Below are 20,144 nucleotides of genomic sequence, written 5' to 3'. Positions count from 1 at the left end.
GGGTGAGAGCAAGAAAGTTCAGCTTTTCTTCCATTTGATGCTTCTAGCACAGGTTCCTGGATGGGCTTTTCAGCTTGGCAGAGAAGGGTTCCTGTAAAATCAAACACAGGCAAGGGACAGGAAGTCAACATCTGTAGTCCCTGCTGAAAGTGTTGGAAGTTCATGGATCAGAGATACCGCTTGGATATGGATATATACTGTAAAAAGCGATGAGAAGAACTATCTGTCTGAAGGATTGGTGGGTTCTGCCTAATTAGATGGATCAATTGGGATATGAATGGGGCTCTTTGCAGAGACGGTTTAGTGGATTCCTGTGTTCTGCACTTGACTAGAGGATTTTTATGGTAACTTTCTACTCCATGTTTTCAGTTATTCTATTTTTTTTGGGGGGGAGGGTGTTAATGAAGGACTCTTGCCCTACAACCATCTATATCTTATCTCTCTCTTGGAAGTACTTAAAGAGAAATGTCATGTAATAAGTAGAAAAGGAGTTTTGTAAAGGGAATGGTCAAATTCCCTTCTACTCAAATTCCATTGTTGAATTGAATTTGTTTTATTTTTATTTTTTTATTATTTTAATTCCACTTATATCCCGCCCTTCTCCGAAGACTCAGGGCGGCTTACAAGCTTAGCAATAGCCTTCATTCTATGTATATGCCTGCTTATTATTAGGGCTTTCGCCCCCCCCAAGCGGCATTATTACAAAGTCAGCTTATTGCCCCCAACAATCTGGGTCCTCATTTTACCTACCTCGGAAGGGTGGAAGGCTGAGTCAACCTTGAGCCTGGTGGGATGCGAACCTGCACTAATTGCAGGCAGCTGGTGTTACTTAAGGAGGCATTAGCCCACTGCTCCACCAAGGCTCATGTTGACCATTGCATTGCTATAGTAGAAGTTAATTGCAATGGAAAATTCTGGGCATATGTTTAGGAGATTTCTCCATACAGTTCTCTGAGGCATCTTACGCCAGGAAGATATATTTTAAGACTGTTGAAAGAGTCATTGTGGTTTGTTGTTTAAGCTCTTAGATTAAAGCTCCTCACGAAGTCGCCCACCCTTCAGTTTTGGAAACCCAAGGGGTGATCATGGGTTAGTCTTACTTTATCGGAAAATATTGTTTTGGGGAGTACAAAAATATTGTTTTGGCGAGTACAAAATGAGGAGCGGTCCTATCTAAGCCATCCTCAGTTCTTGGAAGGAAGGCAAAGTGCAAGGAATGAAAATGAATACAAAATGTAAAACCTTAAGACCAAAACGTGAAAGAAAAATAGACACAGATGCCTAAAAGTGATACCATAAATATTACTTACTTGACATGAGAGCCAATAATATTAGCAAGAAGGATGCCAAATTCATGGCGAGGAACTGATCCATGTAGAGAAAGCAGGTGGTATCTTGTCTAAACAATGAGGCCTCACAAGAATCTCTCTTGCCTTCTTCTGACTGCCTTCTCTCTCTTGTGGTTTTTTGACTGTTTCAGCAGAGAATCCCTTGACTGTTTCATTGGCTGTGAATTACCTGACTCTAAATTGCCTAAAAAGGGACGCGGTGGCTCAGTGGGTTAGGACACTGAGCTTGTCGATCAGAAGGTCGGCAGTTTGGCGGGTCGAATCCCGAGTGCCGCATAACAGAGTGAGCGCCTGTTACTCGTCCCAGCTTCTGCCAACCTAGCAGTTCGAAAGCACGTAAAAATGCAAGTAGAAAAATAGGGACCACTACGGTGGGAAGGTAACAGCGTTCCGTGTGCCTTTGGAGTCTAGTCATGCCGGCCACATGACCACGGAGACGTCCTCGGACCATCGCTGGCTCTTCGGCTTTGAAACGGAGATGAGCACCGGCCCCTAGAGTCGGAAACGACTAGCACGCATGTGCAGAGGAACCTTTACCTTTTTTACCTTAAATTGCCTAAATTTGCATATGAGTCTAGCTCCCCACACTGGTAGGAGAGTCTAAATTGAGAAAGCAATTTAGGGTTTATTAAGATGAAGTGTAAGAACCAGCCTATCATGAAAGGTGGCTGATGTTCTCACAGATTGGGAAGAGGGACAAACTCAGTTTGTCTTGCCACAGTCTTCTCTCAGCCACAGAACTTCACCAAATAACAGTGGTGCCCACAGGGGTGTCAAAAGAACACAAAGTGGCTGTGGATGCATTTTGTTGTTTTTGAACATCCTTGTAGATGAGAATAGAATAGAATAGAATAGAATAGAATAGAATAGAATAGAGTAGAGTAGAGTAGAGTAGAGTAGAGTAGAGTAGAGTAGAGTAGAGTAGAGTAGAGTAGAATAGAATAGAATAGAATAGAATAGAATAGAATAGAATAGAATAGAACCTTGGAGGTCTTCAAGTCCAGCCCACTGCTCAAGCAGGAGAACCTATACCATCTCAGCCTCTTCTTAAAAATCTCCAGTGATGGAGCACGCATGATTTCTGGAGGCAAGCTGTTCCACTGGTTAATTGTCCTCACTGTCAGGAAGGTTCTCCTTAATTCCAGGTTGCTTCTCTCTTTGATCATTTTCCATCTACTGTTTCTTGTCCTGCCCTCTGGTGCTTTGGTGAATAACGTGACCCCCTTTTCTTTGTGGCAGCCCCTCAAATACTGGAATACTGCTATCATGTCTCCCCTATTTCTTCTTTTCTTTAGATTAGCCAAACCCATGTTCTGCAGTGGTTTTAGTCTCCTGGCCTTTGATCATCTTAGAGACCATACTTTGGATTCATGGTTCTCTCTGTCAACAGGATGGTTCCTCTGAAGAGAAACCAAAGAAAAGTTTCCCCAGAAGCTAGAATGAGCTGCTAGAGAAAAGGTGAGAGAGAATCATTAACTGTAACAAAAACAGTTGAGTCTGAACACATTCATGTTCCCGTTTGAGAATTGAGCTATGGGCTGCATCCATGTTTGCCGATGATTACACTGGCATTCTCTACATTTGTCAGGATCCCATTGGCTGGAATTCTAGCCAGTGAAAAAGCAATTGCGCTGATTGTCTTCCATACACTGAATGGCGCAGAGATTATATTTCTATCACTCCTCCTGAATAATTATCTTGTGAATTCTTTATTAAAAATCACATTTAAAAAATACAAGACATTGGATTTGAATTAGTGGTAATAGCAGATTTTTTATTATTATTATTTACATAAAGATGAATGAAATTCACTCAATGAAATTTTGTATACTTTTAACTATCACAGAGGAAGAGGTCAATTTATTTCCCAAAGCACCAGAGGGCAGGACAAGAAACAATGGATGGAAACTAATCAAGGAGAGAAGCAACCTGGAATTAAGGAGAAACTTCCTAACAGCAAGGACAATTAACCATTGGAACAGCTTGCCTCCAGAAATCATGGGCAGTCCATCACTGGAGGTTTTTAAGAAGAGATTGAGAAGAGAATTCTAGTTCCAGGGTATATGACTGCACCAGACAGATGAGGGCTGCGTATCTTGGAAAATACTCTGGGATAATGTGATTAAACTATAGGAAATTATGGAGGAGTGGATATCCTCCCATTCTTTCTCGCTCCCTCCCAATATAATAATAATAATAATAAGTTGGAAGGGACCTTGGAGGTCATCTAGTCCAAATATATATATATATATATTGTGTTTAATTAATTAAGAAAAGTCCTAATCTGGTGCTGAAATGAATTGCCAAGGAAACAAATTCACCACTCATCTTTTCAATCACCGGAGCAAAAATGCTCACTAGTATATTAAAATTCAAAGGTCTGTTTTCACACCTGTCTTTCTTTCCTCCGTCTGGAGGCAGCTGTATTGCAAGAAAAGGTTCTTGCCAAACAGAGTCACTAGGATGCGACACAGTGTCTCCAACACCACAGAGATACAGTGCCTGGTCCTCAGAGGTGACTTTGGTGAAGGAGAGGGTGCTATTTTTCCGCTCTTTAGGAATAATCAAGGAAACTCTCTCCCCTTCGTTGGTTTCCAATGTTCCCTGGAATCCACTTGCAATTAAATGAGGAGGCTGGTTAGAGAACTGTCGGTACCAATAGATGTATTCACTGGTTTTAATATTGGGGTGGGAGCACAGAAGATTGATTTTCCTTCCATTTAATGCTTCCAGCAGGGGTTCCTGGACAGGCTTTTCAGCTTGGCAGAAATGGGTTCCTGTAAAATTAAACACAGGCAAAGAACAAGAAGTCACCATCTGTGGTCCCTGATGGAACTCTTGGATGTCCGTGAATGAAAGATACAATTTGCACGTCTTTCTATAAGAGATTCTGAGCAGTAGAACCGTCTCCTGAAAGAGTGGTGGGTTCTCTCTAAGTGGAGGTTTCAACTGGGAACTGAATGGACTCTTGGCAGAGATGGTTTTGTGGATTCCTGGGCTGTGCAAGGGGATTGGCTAGAGGACCTTTATGGTGACTTTCAAATGCACATTTTCTATGATTCTAGCTTTTTTTAAATGAAGATTTTTTTCCTACGACAGTCTCCACCCTATCTCTCTCCTGGAAGGAATGATGGAGAAATATTATGTAATAAGCAGTAAAGAGAACCGTCAACTTGTTCTACCTCTTCTGCTCAAATTCCATTGTTGAATTGAAATTTTTGATCATTGCACAGCTATATTGGAAGTTGGTTGCAATGGAGAATTCTGGGCACCTGATTATGAGAATCCTCCATACAGCTCTCTGGGGTATCTTACCCCAGGAAGTTATCTTCCAAGGGATTTGTGAGTGTCAGTGTGTTGTTCTGGTTAAGCTCTTGGACTAAGGGTAGGAATACTCATGAAATCCCCCCCCCCTTGGTTTTAGAAACCTATGGGGTGATTATGGGATAGTCTTTCTTTCTCAGACAATAATGTTTTGGGGAGTGCAAAATGAGGAGATGTCCTACGTAAGGCACCCTCAGTTCTTGGAAGGGAGGCAAAGTACGAGGGATAAAAATAAATACAGAATATCAAACCTTAAGCTCAGCCAAGAAGCAAAGTTTTGGAGCTACAGGAAAAGACCAATCCTGGAAAAAAAAAGTAGACTTTAGGTCCCAGGAAGGGTACAAACTCCTAAATAGTACTTACTTGACATGAGACCCAATAACATTAGCGAGAAGGATGCCAAATTCATGGTGAGGAAGTGATACATCTCAGCTGATCTAATTTAGTGAAAACAGGTGCTATCTTGTCTAAGAAACAAGCCCTTCTGACTCTTTCTTCCTTTCATCTGGTGTCTTCTCTCTGTTGTGGTTTTCTGTATTTTTCAGCAGAGAGTCCCATGACTGTTTGATTGGCTGTCAATTATATGAATGCAGGTCCTCAAACCAGTAGGACATCCCACTTTGAGAAGGCAAAGAAAGGTATTAAGAAAATCAAGAACCAGAAGATGGCAAGTCTTCTCAGGGCTTGGAAGAGGGACAACCATAGTTTGTCTTGCCACAGTCTTCTCTCAGCCACGGAACTTCACCAAAGAACAGTGGCGCCCACAGGGGTGTCAAAAGAACACAAGGTGGCTGTGGAAGCATTTTGGAGTTTTTGAACGTCTGTCAGAATCCATTTCATATTCATAAATGTATGTTTAAAACGTTGTTTCTGGATTCTGCCATCTCCCATGAGGAGGAGGGAATGAATGTGTATTGAGCCTGTATTAGGCATTTCAAAGGAAAAGAGAAGCCTTTTGAACTGGGGGAACAAAAGGGAGGGTTAGGGTAGGTAGCATCTGGCTTGTGTCAAGGAAGAGAGCAATAAACATAAAAGTTCCTTTTTCCCACGAGAGGGATGATACGAGGTAAATGATGGGGGACTGACCAAATGGGGTTAAGGGGGGGGTTGAACCGGGAACTCTTTATAAGGTTTTAGTTTGTAGAACAATATTAAGTCCTGTCTTGCATTCCTACAACCAAGCATGTCATAGTAAAGATTCCTTTTGGACTAGATTTGGTTCCAAGAGTTTTGTCTTCCTAAGACGTGGTTTGGGGTGGGTCCTGACAACATCCTTGTAGATACCATACTTTGGATTCATGGTTCTCTCGGTCAACAGGTTGGTTCCTCTGAAGGGAAACCAAAGGACAGTCTCCCCAGAAGCTAGAATGAGCTGCTAGAGAAAATGTAGGAGAGAACCATTAATTGTAACAAAAACAATTGAGATTTAACACATTCATGTACCCCTTTGAGAACTGAGCTATGGGCTGCATCCATCTTTGCTCATGATTAGACTGGCATTCTCTACATTTGTCAGGATCCCATTGGCTGGAATTCTAGCCAATGAAAAAACAATTGCGCTGATTGTCTTCCAGACACTGAATGGTGCAGAGATTTTATTTCTATCACTCCTTCTGAATAATTATCTTGAAGATTCTTTATTAATAATCACAGCTATTTTTAACAAAAAAACAAGACATTGGATTTGAATTAGTGGTAATAGCATATGTTTTAAGTATTATTATTTACATAAAGACTCTTCCCAATGAATTTTTGTATACTTTTAACTCTCACAGAGGAGGGGGTCAATTTATTTTCCAAAGCACCAGAGGGCAGGACAAGAAACAATGGATGGAAACTAATCAAAGAGAGAAGTAAGCTTGAATTGAGGAGAAACATCTTAACAGTGAGGACAGTGGAACAGCTTGCCTCCAGAAATCATGGGTGGTCCATCATTGGAGGTTTTTAAGAAGTGACTGGACAGTCACTGTCTGAGATGGTATAGGTTCTCTTCTTGAGCAGGGGGCTGGTCTAGAAGACCTCCAAAGTGCCTTCCAGCTTTATTCTTTATTAAAATTAAGATTATTTGTGCTTCTCCACATAATGGACTTTTGTAATCAGTGAGTTGAGATCCAGTCCATTCTTATTGTGACCAAGTGCTCTTTTCCTTCTTTTGTCGTCAAGTGTAACCATTGCTACTGGTATGTCTACTGCTTCCCTTTCCGACATCCACTTGGTCCCTACCGTATGGTCTTTACATTTCCTTATTTTGTTTCCTTGTTTCTCCCTCTCTTCTGCCTCCAAATACTTCAATGTCAGTTCTTCATAATTGTTCCTTTGGAGATAGGTGAAAAATAAATATGCCAGGAGAAAAATAAATACGTTATAAATATGTTTCTTTTAGAAAGTCTTGCAGGATCTTAATCTTTTCATTCTCCACCACTTTTTCAAGATGATGGTGGTGACTGCAGGGAAAAAAATCCTTTTTTGGGGGGATTTTTACAGAATGCTCTGTAAAGAGCTGAGGTTGGTTTCATTCTGTTGACTTTTGTGTGAGTCTATAAATAATCACGATTCACTGTGGGGTTCAGAGCACAGAAATAAACAGCTCCATCCAGTAGAGAGACACTTCTAATGTTCAGAGGAACTGAATTCTGACTTCCTAAAACCAAGGTGGTGGAAAATTTTCCCTCCTGGAAGTGATTATTCTCATATCTGTAAGCAGTCAGGATTCGTTCAGGTCTTTGGTTTCCATACTGACGATACCAAAAAAGGTATGGATTGGAGCTGAGAGTTTTGAAGTCACAAGGCAAAATGGCATCTTCTCCTTCTCGGATTTCCATGTTGTTTTGACTTTGGGACACTGAATCGCTTTGAGATGTTCCTTAAGAGAGGAAAAACAAAATCAGTACCCCAGAACATCCCCCCAAATTGATACAGAGTTTGGCATGTATATCTTGGTCTTCTCTCCTAAAAGGAAAAGATTTGGTATAGAGTTCATTTGTGGACACTGACCAGAACCATTTAGTAATCTTTCCCATATTTTTTCCCAATTTATATTCACGTTTTTAAATCAGCATTTTAATCGTCCAATATTTAAAAGAAAACATCTATATCTGCAAGATCTTGGGGAAAAATGAATACCTACAGTTTTCAACTCCATTCCTTTGTGGACAGAGGTTACTAGGGTAATCTATTGCCTAAAGTTATACACACACAAGGCAGAAACATGGACATGGATCACAGCTGAAATCAGTACTCCATAGACTTGTTTTGCACTTTTAGGAAAGAAGGAATGTAAAATTAGGCATTGGATCAAATTTTCACTTTATCCAATTCTTGATTTTCAAATTTCTTCATTTTCATGTCCTAGACTTGAACCTAGACTTTCCTAAACTATCAATCTGTATTTCTGTTAATAAATTCAGAGGAGGAGGAGGAGGAGGAGGAGGAGGAGGAGGAGGAGGAGGAGGAGGGAGGAGGAAGGAGGAGAAGGAGAGCTTTTTCAGTAAAAATATTACCTGATTTTAGGAGCAATAAGAAAAATCCCAGAAAAATCAAATAATGGTTTAGTGGAGAAGGAAAAAGCATCCTTGGTACTCTGAAGCAAACCAGCATCCTCCTTTGCTTCCTACATTTAAAAGAAGCTGCAAATGAGAATGTGGTTTCTTTTTTTGGGCAAGCAATTGAATTCATCACAGATGGCCTCACTCGTGGTTTTCAATTTAAGCAGGTGGTTTGAGAAAGGATGAAGTTCTAAGCTGCCCTCTGGAGGACGAATATGGAAATTGTTTCATTCTACTATGCATCCATCCTGTTAGCATCCTAAAGCAGTGATGGTGAACCTTTTAGACACCGAGTGTCCCCAAACCGCCCCGCCTGCCCCTGTTCCACCCCTGCCCCACCCCTGCCCCCCCCATCCACCTGCAGGGCCACCTTGAGATTCAAGGTGCTGGTGATGACCTATAAAGCCCTAAATGGCGAGGGTCTGGGATATTTGAGGGAACACCTGCTGCCAGCATCAAGCTCCCTTCGTCCAGTGCGCTCCCACAGGGAGGGCCTTCTCAGGGTGCCGCCGGTTAAAGATTGCCGGCGGGTAACACCCAGGGGTAGGGCCTTCTCAGTGGGCGCGCGTGCCCTTTGGAACCAGCTGCCCGCGGAGCTTAGGACTGCCCCCGACCTCCGTTCATTCCGCCGGGACCTGAAGACCTGGCTCTTCGAGCTCTCTGGCCCAGGCTGAGAATTTTTTTAATTTTGAATTTTAACTGGGTTTTTATTTTTTCTCAGGGTTTCATTTAATCTTTTTAAATTTGTTTTAACTTTTGCATTGATTTTCTTTTAAATATCCTGTAAAACGCCCTGAGTCCTTCGGGAAAGGGCGGTATATAAATCTAAATAAATAAATAAATAAATAAATAAATAAATAAATAAATAAATAAATAAATAAATAAATACCACCTCCACAGCCCTCCATAGCAGATCACCCAGGCAGCCCTGCAGCGCCATGGCAGCCACGTCCTCTGCCCGCACCCTGCAGCATCATCTACATGCAATGGGGCACGAGGGTGGAGTCTTGTCCCTGCTGCCCATCTGCCATGTCTTTGGCTGCGCTGCTCTGTGCAGGCCATGCCCGGGGGCAACTCTCCTCCGGGGGGGCTGCTGGTGAGGAGGGGGCCATGAGGGGAGGCGGGGCTGGGGCAATGGTGTATGTGCCCACAGAGAGGGCTGTGCGTGCCACCTGTAGCACATGTGCCATAGGTTTGCCACCACTGTCCTAAAGCGTTTAGGACAGTAACTCTCAAAATACCCAGACAATGTCCTGGTGAGATATAGGGAGTTGTAGTTCCAGGGTATATGACTGCACCAACCTGAAGACAGCTCCATATCTAAAATAGCTTGGTTGGATGTGGACTTTGTCTACAAAACCAGGACTGGAAGTTTCTCACCGGAGTAAGAATTATAAACAATGGATATAGAGAAGTCGACACATCCGTGCTGAAATGCCAAGTTTTGGAAATGTAGCTCTCAAGGAGAGGTATTAAGAAATTCAAGAACCAGCAGGTCTTCTCACAGCTTGGAAGAGGGACATCCACAATTTGTCTGCCACAGTCTAGTCTCAGCCATGGAAGTTCACAGGAAGTTAACAGGGGTGTCAGATAAGGCAGGATGGTTGTGGGTTCATCTGAAATTTTTGGACCATCCTTGCAGACCCCATTACTTTGAACCGGTTGTTCTTTTTCTCAACAAGATGGTTGTTGTGAAGGTCGAACATAGGAAATTCTTCCTCTAGGCTAGAATGAGTTTGCTGGAAAAAAAGGTGAGAAAAAAATTTAATTGTAACAAAAGCTGTTGAGATTGACATCTATGGACATTCTCAGTCATCCAGGTCATGGTTGTCCCCCAAATGCTTTTTCAAATGGCCACTGGACTTTGGCCAGATAAACCTTCAAGTGGCCTCAAGGACTCTCTAAAAGAAAGCAAATGACCAGCTGTCTGCAAGGAATATAAGGCCTTCCATCCTCCACCATTTGGTAAGAGCTGAAGAAGCTTCTTGGATGAGACGAGAAATGTCTTCAACGAAAAAACAAAGTCCAGTTGCTTTTTGAAAAAGCCCTTTTGGGACTGTGGAGATTGAGCACATTTATGTATCCAATTGAAAATTGGGCTGTGGGCTGCATGTACATCCATGTTTGCTATACACCCCCTTATGCCCAACCATGGTTACCTTGGCACTCTCTGGGTTGTCATGCCTGGAATTCTAGCCAGTGAAAAACAATGACACTTTTTAATGCACTGAATGGCACAGAGATCATATTATCGTAAGTATAGTCTTTTACGTCATGTTGACAATACATTAAAAATACTCACAGATTATTGTTTTATTTTAAATAATACAAGGCATTGGATTTGAAATGGTGGTAGTAGCAATTAAGGTTAGTCACACAGTCAACCAGATGTTCAGGCTGGATTGGGAATTTTTATCCATCAATTCAGGCTTTCCTAAAGACCTGAGGTAGGAAGATGTTGTTTTTGGATGGTATTAAAAGTTGTTGCAAGATGTAAGTTGTTCCAGATAAAGCTGCCTTTTGCAATTGACTAATGATGATATTGTCAATGCCAACATTATTCAAGTGGTGGTCCACGTTTTAGGGTTGAACTCAAGGCACCTATTGCTATATATATATATATATCTATATATCTATATCTATATATCTATATATCTATATATCTAAGGTAAAAGGTAAAGGTTCCCCCGCACATGCGTGCTAGTCGTTTCCGACTCTAGGGGCCGGTGCTCATCTCCGTTTCATAGCCGAAGAGCCAGCGTTTGTCCGAGGACGTCTCCGTGGTCATGTGGCCGGCATGACTAGACGCCAAAGGCGCACGGAACGCTGTTACCTTCCCACCGTAGTGGTCCCTATTTTTCTACTTGCATTTTTACGTGCTTTCGAACTGCTAGGTGGGCAGAAGCTGGGACGAGTAACAGGCGCTCACTCTGTTACGCGGCACTCGGGATTCGACCCGCCAAACTGCCGACCTTCTGATCGACAAGCTCAGCGTCCTAACCCACTGAGCCACCGCGTCCCTATCTATATATCTATATATCTATATATCTATATATATCTATATCTATCTATCTATCTATCTATCTATCTATCTATCTATCTATCTATCTATCTATCTATATCTATATCTATATCTATATCTATATCTATATCTATATCTATATCTATCTATCTATCTATCTCTATCTATCTATCTATCTATATCTATATCTATATCTATATCTATATCTATATCTATATCTATATCTATATCTATATCTATCTATCTATCTATCTCTATCTATCTATCTATCTATCTCTATCTATCTATCTATCTATCTATCATCTATCTATCTATCTATCTATCTATCTATCTATCTATCTATCTATCTATCTATCTATCTATATCTATATCTATATCTATATCTATATCTATATCTATATCTATATCTATATCTATATCTATATCTATATCTATATATATATATATATATATATATAGGGACGCGGTGGCTCAGTGGGTTAGGACGCTGAGCCTGTCGATCAATCAGAAGGTCGGCAGTTTGGCGGGTCGAATCCCGAGTGCCGCATAGCAGAGTGAGCGCCTGTTACTCGTCCCGGCTTCTGCCAACCTAGCAGTTCGAAAGCACGTAAAAATGCAAGTAGAAAAATAGGGAACACTACGGTGGGAAGGTAACAGCGTTCCGTGCGCCTTTGGCGTCTAGTCATGCCAGCCACATGACCACGGAGACGTCCTCGGACAAGCGCTGGCTCTTCGGCTTTGAAACGGAGATGAGCACCGGCCCCTAGAGTTGGAAACGACTAGCACGCATGTGCGGGGGAACCTTTACCTTTATATATATATATATATCTTTTGCCATAGTTTTTCTAATTCTATTTGCAGGTCTTTGTATTTTGTAATTTTTTCCTCAGTTCTTTCTCTTTTATTCTGTTTCCAGATACTGCCATGTCCATTACCCAGACTCTTTTATCTTTCTTATCAGCAGTTACTAAGTCTGTTGTGTTATGTGGCACATGCTTGTCTATTGCAATACCACTTAGACTTATATACTGCTTCATAGTGCTTTACAGCCCTCTCTTAGAGGTTTACAGAGTCAGCCTATTGCCCCACAACAATCTGGGTCCTCATTTTACCGTCCTCATATTTACCATCCAATCATATTTAAGCGATTGTCCACTAGGACTCCAAGATCCCTCTCACAGTTACTACTATTGAGCTTTTATTTATTGAGCTACTTTTGTGTGAGTCTTTTTACAGTCATGATTCACTGTGGGGTTCAGAGCACAGAAATAAACAGCTCCATCCAGTAGAGAGACACTTTTAATGTTCAGAGGAACTGAATTCGGACTTCCCAAAACCAAAGTGGTAGAAAACTTTCCTTTCTGGAAGTGATTATTCTCATATCTGTAAGCAGTCAGGATTTGTTCAGGTCTTTGGTTTCCATACTGATGATACCAATAAAGGGTTGGACTGGAGCTGATAGTTGTGAATTCACAGGGCAAAATGGCATCTTCTCCTTCTCGGATTTCCATGTTGTTTTGTTTTTGGGACACCGAGTCACTTTGAGAATTTCCTTAAGAGAAGGGGGGGGGAATCAGAACTCCAGAATATTCTCTGAGATTGATAAACAGTTTGGAATGTATATTTTGGTCTTTGAATCTTCCTTTTCTGAGATATTAATGGAAAAGATTCAATATGGAGCAAAATTATTTACTTATCTATCATATATTTTTTTATTTCCCAGTTATATAACTTAAATCACTTAAAGAAGTTCCAAAAGTGCAAGATCTGGGGAAAAAGAGAATGCCAGCAGCTTTCAACCACATCCCTTTGTGGACAGGGGTTGTTAGGGTAATCTATGACAGGCAGATCACAACCTTAGAGAAAGAAGATAGATCACAGCTGAACTGAACTCAGTGTTCCATATTTATTTTATTTTTAATTTATTTTAATCCCATTTATATCCCGCCCTTCTCCAAAGACTCAGGGCGGCTTACAATTTTAAGCACAAACCAATGTGCTTAGCAGTAGCCTTCATTCTATGTATATGCCTGCTTATTAGGGCTTTCGCCCCCCCCCTGCCCCCAAGCGGCATTATTACAAAGTCAGCTTATTGCCCCCAACAATCTGGGTCCTCATTTTACCTACCTCGGAAGGATGGAAGGCTGAGTCAACCTTGAGCCTGGTGGGACTCGAACCTGCACTAATTGCAGGCAGCTGGTGTTACTTAAGGAGGCATTAGCCCACTGCTCCACCAAGGCTCCATATACTTGTTTTGTGCTTTCAAGAGATAATAGACGTAAATTTATCAGTCATTACATCAATTTTTCAATTTAACATTTTTCCTTAACTTTCAAAACCCTCGTTCTTCTTTCCTATACTTTGTTTAGTGAGTCTGTAGTTGTTAATAAATGTGGAGGAGGAGGAGGAGGAGGGGGGGAGGAGGAGGAGGAGGAGAGGGATGGAGGAGAATGAGAATGGAACGAGAAGGAGAGGTTTCCAATGGAAATATTACCTGATTTTAGAAGCACTGAGAAAATTCCCACAAAAATCAAGTAAGGGTTTGGTTGACAGTGAAAAAGCATCCTTGGAACTCTGAAGCAAACCAGCATCTTCCTTTGCTTCCTACACTTAGAAGATGCTGCAATTGAGAATATGATTTCCTTTTGGGGCAAGCAATTGAATTCATCACAGATGACCTCACTCGTGGTTTTCAATTTAAGCAGGTGGTTTGAGAAAGGATGGAGAAACAATGAAGTTCTATACTGCCCCCTGGAGGAGAAAAATCCGACAACCGGTAAATTGTTTGATTCTTCCTTGTACCCTTCCTAAAGTGTCCTAATGAATTTAGGTCAGTAACTCATAAAATGACTAGGTAAGGTGACTTACAAGAATATGGGGAGTTGTAATTCCAGTGTATTTGCGTACACCAACCTGAGAAAGGCTCCATACCTAAAATAGCTTTATTGCATGTGGGCTTTCTCCAACAGATTGGAGTTTTCTCATTGGCATGAGGAATGTTTACAGGTCCTCCACAAAGCCACTTTCCCAGGACATCTCACGGGATTTTTCTGTTAGAATTGAGGATACATTGTTTATGAAGATTCTCAGTTATCCAGGTCATGGTTGTCCCAAAAGTTGCTTTTTTTCACGAGGCAACTGGACATTCTTGTTTTTCTTCAAAGACGTCTCGCCTTCTCATCCAGTTCTGACTGTATCCCACCTCATCTTCAAAGAAAAACAAGAAAGTCCAGTTGCCTTGTGAAAAAGCATATTTTGAAAGGATGCATATCATTTTCACAAGGGGGCGCAATGGCTCACTGGTTATACACACTGAGCTTTTCAGTTGGGAAGTTGAGAGCCAGGGTTCAAGACCGAAGCACCGCACAACGATGTGAGCTCCCCTTACTTGCCCCAGCTCTTGCTAACCTAGCAGTTTGAAAGCATGAAAATGTGAGTAGATTTAATAGGCACCACAGTGCCTAGGCATAGAGTCATGTCAGCCACATGACCCGGAGGTGTCTTTGGATAATACTGGCTCCCTTGGCTAAGAAACAGAGATGAGCACCATGCCCTAGAGCAGGTGTGTCAATCTGCCAGCCCGCGGGCTGGAATGCGTCACGCAGAAGCTGTGCTCTGGCAAAGGGGAAAAAGTCATGATACGTCAAGACACGTCATGTGACACGGCGAGTTTGACATCCCTGCCCTAGAGTCAGACAGGACTGGACAGGGGAAATATATATTATGACCAGTAAAGGGAAAAGAAAATCCTTTCCTGTATGTATGTTGACTGACAACTGGTGCTTTGGAAGTCTCCAGGTGTAGCATAAATGGGAGACCATCTTAGTTCTGCCAATGTTCTGTGTTGGTTCCAACCTCATATTCTTCTTTGTTGTGCCATTCAGAGCACAAAAATAGACCACTAAGTCTATCGCCTCCGTGGACAGGTTGGTCATTTTGGAGGTCTTCTGCTGGAGGTCCTTTTTATTTTATTTTTAAAAATAAATTATTTAAAAATAAATAAACCCACTCTCCTCCCTCTACCAACCAGAGACAACACTGACCACCAACCAATCCACGCAAGCCCCTCCCCACCAGTTCACCTCCCTGACCTGGTGTAACGTCCCCATCACAAGACCCCATCATAAGACCCATCACAAGCCTCTCACTGATGACTCACACCTGGCCCATCACAAGACCCTCACTTGACGCACTCACAACTGAAGCCTGCCAGGTGTCCCTCTAAGCCTGAATCTGAGAAAGAACATGAGCTGGAACAGGACCCTAGGGAGAGGTATCTGTGGCTTCAGAGGATTGTGGGAAGAGCAGGCTGAGGCAGGCCAGGGCCCTTCAGGATTGGGACAGGATGAACAGGGGAGACAGAGGTCAGGTGATGAGCAAGGCCCACCCTCACCTGATCCTAGAGCACGGAGAGTGGAGAGAAGGAGGGAACAACGCAGGCAGTCTCAGTTACTCAAGAGGAGAGCATCCCACCCCACTCCACAAGGCACATCTGGAGATTGAGATTTAAGGAGATGCTGCGGGGAAGGGCATTTGTTGGGAACAAACGCTGAATCCTGGGAGTGTTGTGTATTGTTGCTGATCTCTTGTTCTGTGACTCCTGTTTGGAAACCTGGAAACCTTGACTATTGGACTGACTGACCACATTGATTGCATGTTTAAAGACCCTGGACTGTATTTTGGATTCTCTCTTTAGCAAACTGCTCAGGCGAGCTTGGATTCAAGGTTTATGTTTTCTTCCTTTTTATCTCTATGGCCTTGAGTACCTTCTTATGCTAATCAGACTGTGTTGAAACTACTGGCTAAAGGTGTGTGTGTGTCTGTGTGTTCTTTTGTGGAGGCTTGCCAGCAAGCGTGGGAGCATTTGGAGCAATTAAAGAACTGTTTGAGTTGCCAGCTGACTGCCTTGCCTGTGTACTGTGCCTGGGTCATCACAAAACCCTTATAACAGAAGAAGACTGACATCCCCCCCAAACTCCACTGAAGATGTTATGTATGCAGGCACCTGCATAGCAACAGCCACCAGGGGGCGTTGGCCTGAACGGTTTGGCGGGAAACCTAGGGCCAACCCCATTGGCTGTCAGCTTACCTGGCTAGGTATTTAAGGAGGCCAGGTAACCCTCATTCCCCAGTTCTCTACCCCCTTCCAATAAAGAGCTGAACTCACACTCTGGCTGGCATCTCTTCCTTGCGTCGGACCCACTACACAATAGAAGATGTTACCTAGCCTGGTAACAAAACATTCAGAAACCAACTCACAAGCTCAGAGAATGAATGTTCACCCTCAAACCCTCCCTCCCTTCATTCAGTGATGGAAAGGAAGCTTTACTAGACAGCAAGGGCACCAGATGAAGCACTGTGTCTCCTGAAACACAATAATACCAGGCAGCGTCTTGAAAAGTTACTCTGTTGATGGAGAAGAAGCTCATTTTTTGGACCCTTGATATAAATAAATAGCCTTGAGGACTGTGAGTCTCAACTGTCTTCTCATATCCGAATGCCAAGATACGAGGTCCCTCCTTTGGAAACTGCCGGTACCAAAATATATTTTCATTCAGCCCTAGTGAGGAATGGTGGCAAGACAGGTTCAGCTCTTTTCCAGCAGTTGCTAAAATGACGGAATCTTTGCCATGTTTCTGAGCTGAGCATTGAAGAATCCCTGGGGGAAAAACAAAGAGGAAGGGGTGGTGGAATTAGACAAAAATCCTTAAACATTACAATTCTTCTTATGGCAGCCAGATGGTTGGTGGCGCAACATTGGAAGAAAGAAGATTTACCTACAATAGAACAATGGATACTTAAAGTAATGGACATGGCTGAAATGGCAAAAGTTTCAGCATATTTGAAAGAACAGTCACAAGAAAAATATATTTTGGAATGGAAAAGATGGACTGATTATATTCAAAACAAATATGGGACTAAAAAGTTTCAAATAGCATATGAATAATTCTTAATAATTATAGAAGTGTTATTATAATTACTTTAGTTTTGTTACAAGGGAGTTAAAGGGTGGAAGGTTTGTTAACGTTGTAATAGATATTTAGCATATGTTTGCATAAGATTGCTATATGTAATACCCTGTATTCTGCTTTGGGAAGTCCGGGAGGGGGAGGGAAGGGGGGAGGGTTGATGGGGAGGGGAGGGTTATTATTAAAATTTTGTAAAACTTTTCAATAATAAAAGAAGAATTCTTCTGGTCCACCCTAATCACATTTCCATCTTATGTATCTAATTTTATAGCCCCATCCATCTCTTTCTTCTCAGGAGAAAAAGAACTACTGAACATTTTCATGTCACTCCTCTTCTGTTCAATATTTGTCCTCCTATAATAATTTGAGAAGAGGACAACCAAAAGCAAAATAAATGGGCTCTGTTTAACTAAAAGAAGGACTAGGGGTGACATGAAGGCAGGACAAGAAGCAATGGATGGAAATTAATAAACTTTGAACCGGTTGTTCTTTTTCTCAACCCGATGGTTGTTGTGAAGGTAGCAAAATAAACGGACTCTGTTTAATACAAAGAAGGACTAGGGGTGACATGATAACAATGATCCAATATCTCAGGGGTTGCCACAAAAAAGAGGGTGTCAACCTATTCTCCACAGCACCTGAAGGCAGGACAAGAAGGAATGGATGGAAACTAATCAAGGAGAGAAGCAACCTGGAATTAAGGAGAAATTTCCTGACAGAACAGCGGAACAGCTTGTTTTTAGAAATTGTGGGTGCTCCATCACTGGAGGTTTTTAAGAAGAGATTGGACAACCATTTGTCTGAAATGGTATAGGGTCACCTGTTTGAGCAGAGGGCTGGACTAGAAGATCTCCAAGATCTCTTCCAAATCTATGATTCTGTTATACTGGCAATTTGGGCACCATTAAAAGACTTGAAGAACCAGGTTAGGGGCAGATCAACCTGGAGAAGATTCATTTTTGTGGCTGCTAAGAGTTGACACCTGCTTGATGGCACATAACCAATTAATCATTCTACCCACACACATCATGGTCAGGAAGTCTTCTTGGAAATGTAGCAGTGACAAATGCATACTCACCTAATGACAAGAACACCGTGATGACTGAAGCCAGAGCACCACACATGGTTCCTTTTGAAGCTCACTGGTTGAAATTAACTTCCCTTCCTGGGCGTTTTACTGAATGAGAGAAAGCACAAATTGTTGTTTGCTGCACCTGAATAAGCACACTAGGACAGAAAAAGGAGGAGGAGGAGGAGGAGGAAGAGGAGGAGGAGGAGGAGGAGGAGGAGGAGGAGGAGAAGCTAGATTTAAGCTTAGACCTCAAGTTCAAGATGTCTGAGATGGACAGGGTTCTCACACTTCCTAGAGGAGGAAGGAGTGCTAGCGATTCATTAACCAATCAGTCTCTCAATTTTTAGCTCGTGTATGAAGACTGTATGCAGTGGTGGGATTCAAATATGTGGACAACCGGTTCTTTGTGTGGATGCCGCTTCTGGAAGTCCGTTCTGAGCCTGGTCAACAAAAAATTAGCTACTGGTTCTGCCGAAGTGGTGTGAACCGGCTGAATCCCACCACTGACTGTATGTCAGAAAAATTATTCTTCTGACAGGTAAGAAGAATGTTTCCAAGCAATAGAACGTCTAACAGCAAGCAAGGTGCCCCCCAAAATTATTTTGCAGATCCTGCTTCTTCCACAGCTGAAAATTAGCAGTACTGGTTCATCCCATTTCTAAACACTCTTTGAGTGCCCAGGTATTTATTACCGCTGAGATAGAGGGAGAGGGAGAGGGAGAGAGAGAGAGAGAGAGATCAGAAGAGAAAAGCACAGGCAATTCTGGTCCCAAGCAATCAGGAGATTAAAAAGTCAAGATGGAGGCCATCACCAAGGGGGAAAGTAGGAAGGAAAGCATACCAAAGGTTGGACCTTCTTTTGAGTTTACAGAGCTTTTGGGGGAAAAAATTGCATGTTTTTCTGGCTCTTGTTTCCATCTTCCACATCTTTAGAGATGTTATACTGCTTCGTGTCTCTTCTCTGCAGCTCCCTAAATTCCCTCTCTCCCTTTTTCTCAGAGGTAATAAATACCTAGACATTCACTTGTCTGAGATGGTGTAGGACTCCTGCTTGAGCAGGGGGCTGGACTAGAAGACCTCCGAGGTCACTTCCAGCTCTATTCTATTCTACTCTTTTTTTTAAAAAAAGGACTTTTAAAAGACCTTCCAACTATAAAGAACCCCAAGAAATATCCACCAAAACTGGATGCAGTATTCCAAGTATGGCCTTAAAAAGGTAAAGGTAAAGGTTCCCCCGCACATGCGTGCTAGTCGTTTCCGACTCTAGGGACCGGTGCTCATCTCCGTTTCAAAGCCGAAGAGCCAGCGCTTGTCCGAGGACGTCTCCGTGGTCATGTGGCCGGCATGACTAGACGCCAAAGGCACACAGAACGCTGTTACCTTCCCACCGTAGTGGTCCCTATTTTTCTACTTGCATTTTTAGGTGCTTTCGAACTGTAAAGTGGTATTAACACTTCCCGTGTTCTTGATTCTATCCCTCTATTAATGAAGCTTTACTTTATAAATTCTGCTTACTTTGAGCCCATGATTTTAAAAAAATATATATTTAAGGAAGGGAATTAATGAAACTGTCAGAAAAGAATTACTCACCCTCCGGGTGAGATTCAAGGTGCTGGTGATGACCTATAAAGCCCTAAATGGCGAGGGTCTGGGATATCTAAGGGAACACCTGCTGCCAGCATCAAGTTCCCTTCGTCCAGTGCGCTCCCACAGGGAGGGTCTTCTTAGGGTACCGCCGGTAAAAGATTGCCGGTGGGTAACACCCAGGGGAAGGACCTTCTCAGTGGGTGCGCCTGCCCTCTGGAACCAGCTGCCCGTGGAGCTGAGGACTGCCCCCGACCTCCGTTCATTCCGCCGGGACCT

At 42.5% G+C, this 20,144-nt stretch overlaps 1 gene segment (V, D, J or C); it reads right to left on the bottom strand.

Annotated features, from left to right (window-relative positions):
* LOC308676239 (T-cell receptor alpha chain constant-like) overlaps positions 1 to 13,824 on the bottom strand; it is a 99,672-nt gene extending 85,848 nt beyond the window's left edge. The window contains exon 1 of the C gene segment in view: positions 13,735 to 13,824.
* Between the last annotated feature and the right edge of the window lie 6,320 nt (positions 13,825 to 20,144).

Source organism: Vipera berus (assembly GCF_964194415.1).
Source record: "Vipera berus genome assembly, chromosome: W".
Lineage (NCBI taxonomy): Eukaryota > Metazoa > Chordata > Lepidosauria > Squamata > Viperidae > Vipera > Vipera berus.
The sequence above is the reverse complement of the archived record's forward strand: the minus strand, read 5'-3'. Positions and strand labels throughout refer to the sequence as shown.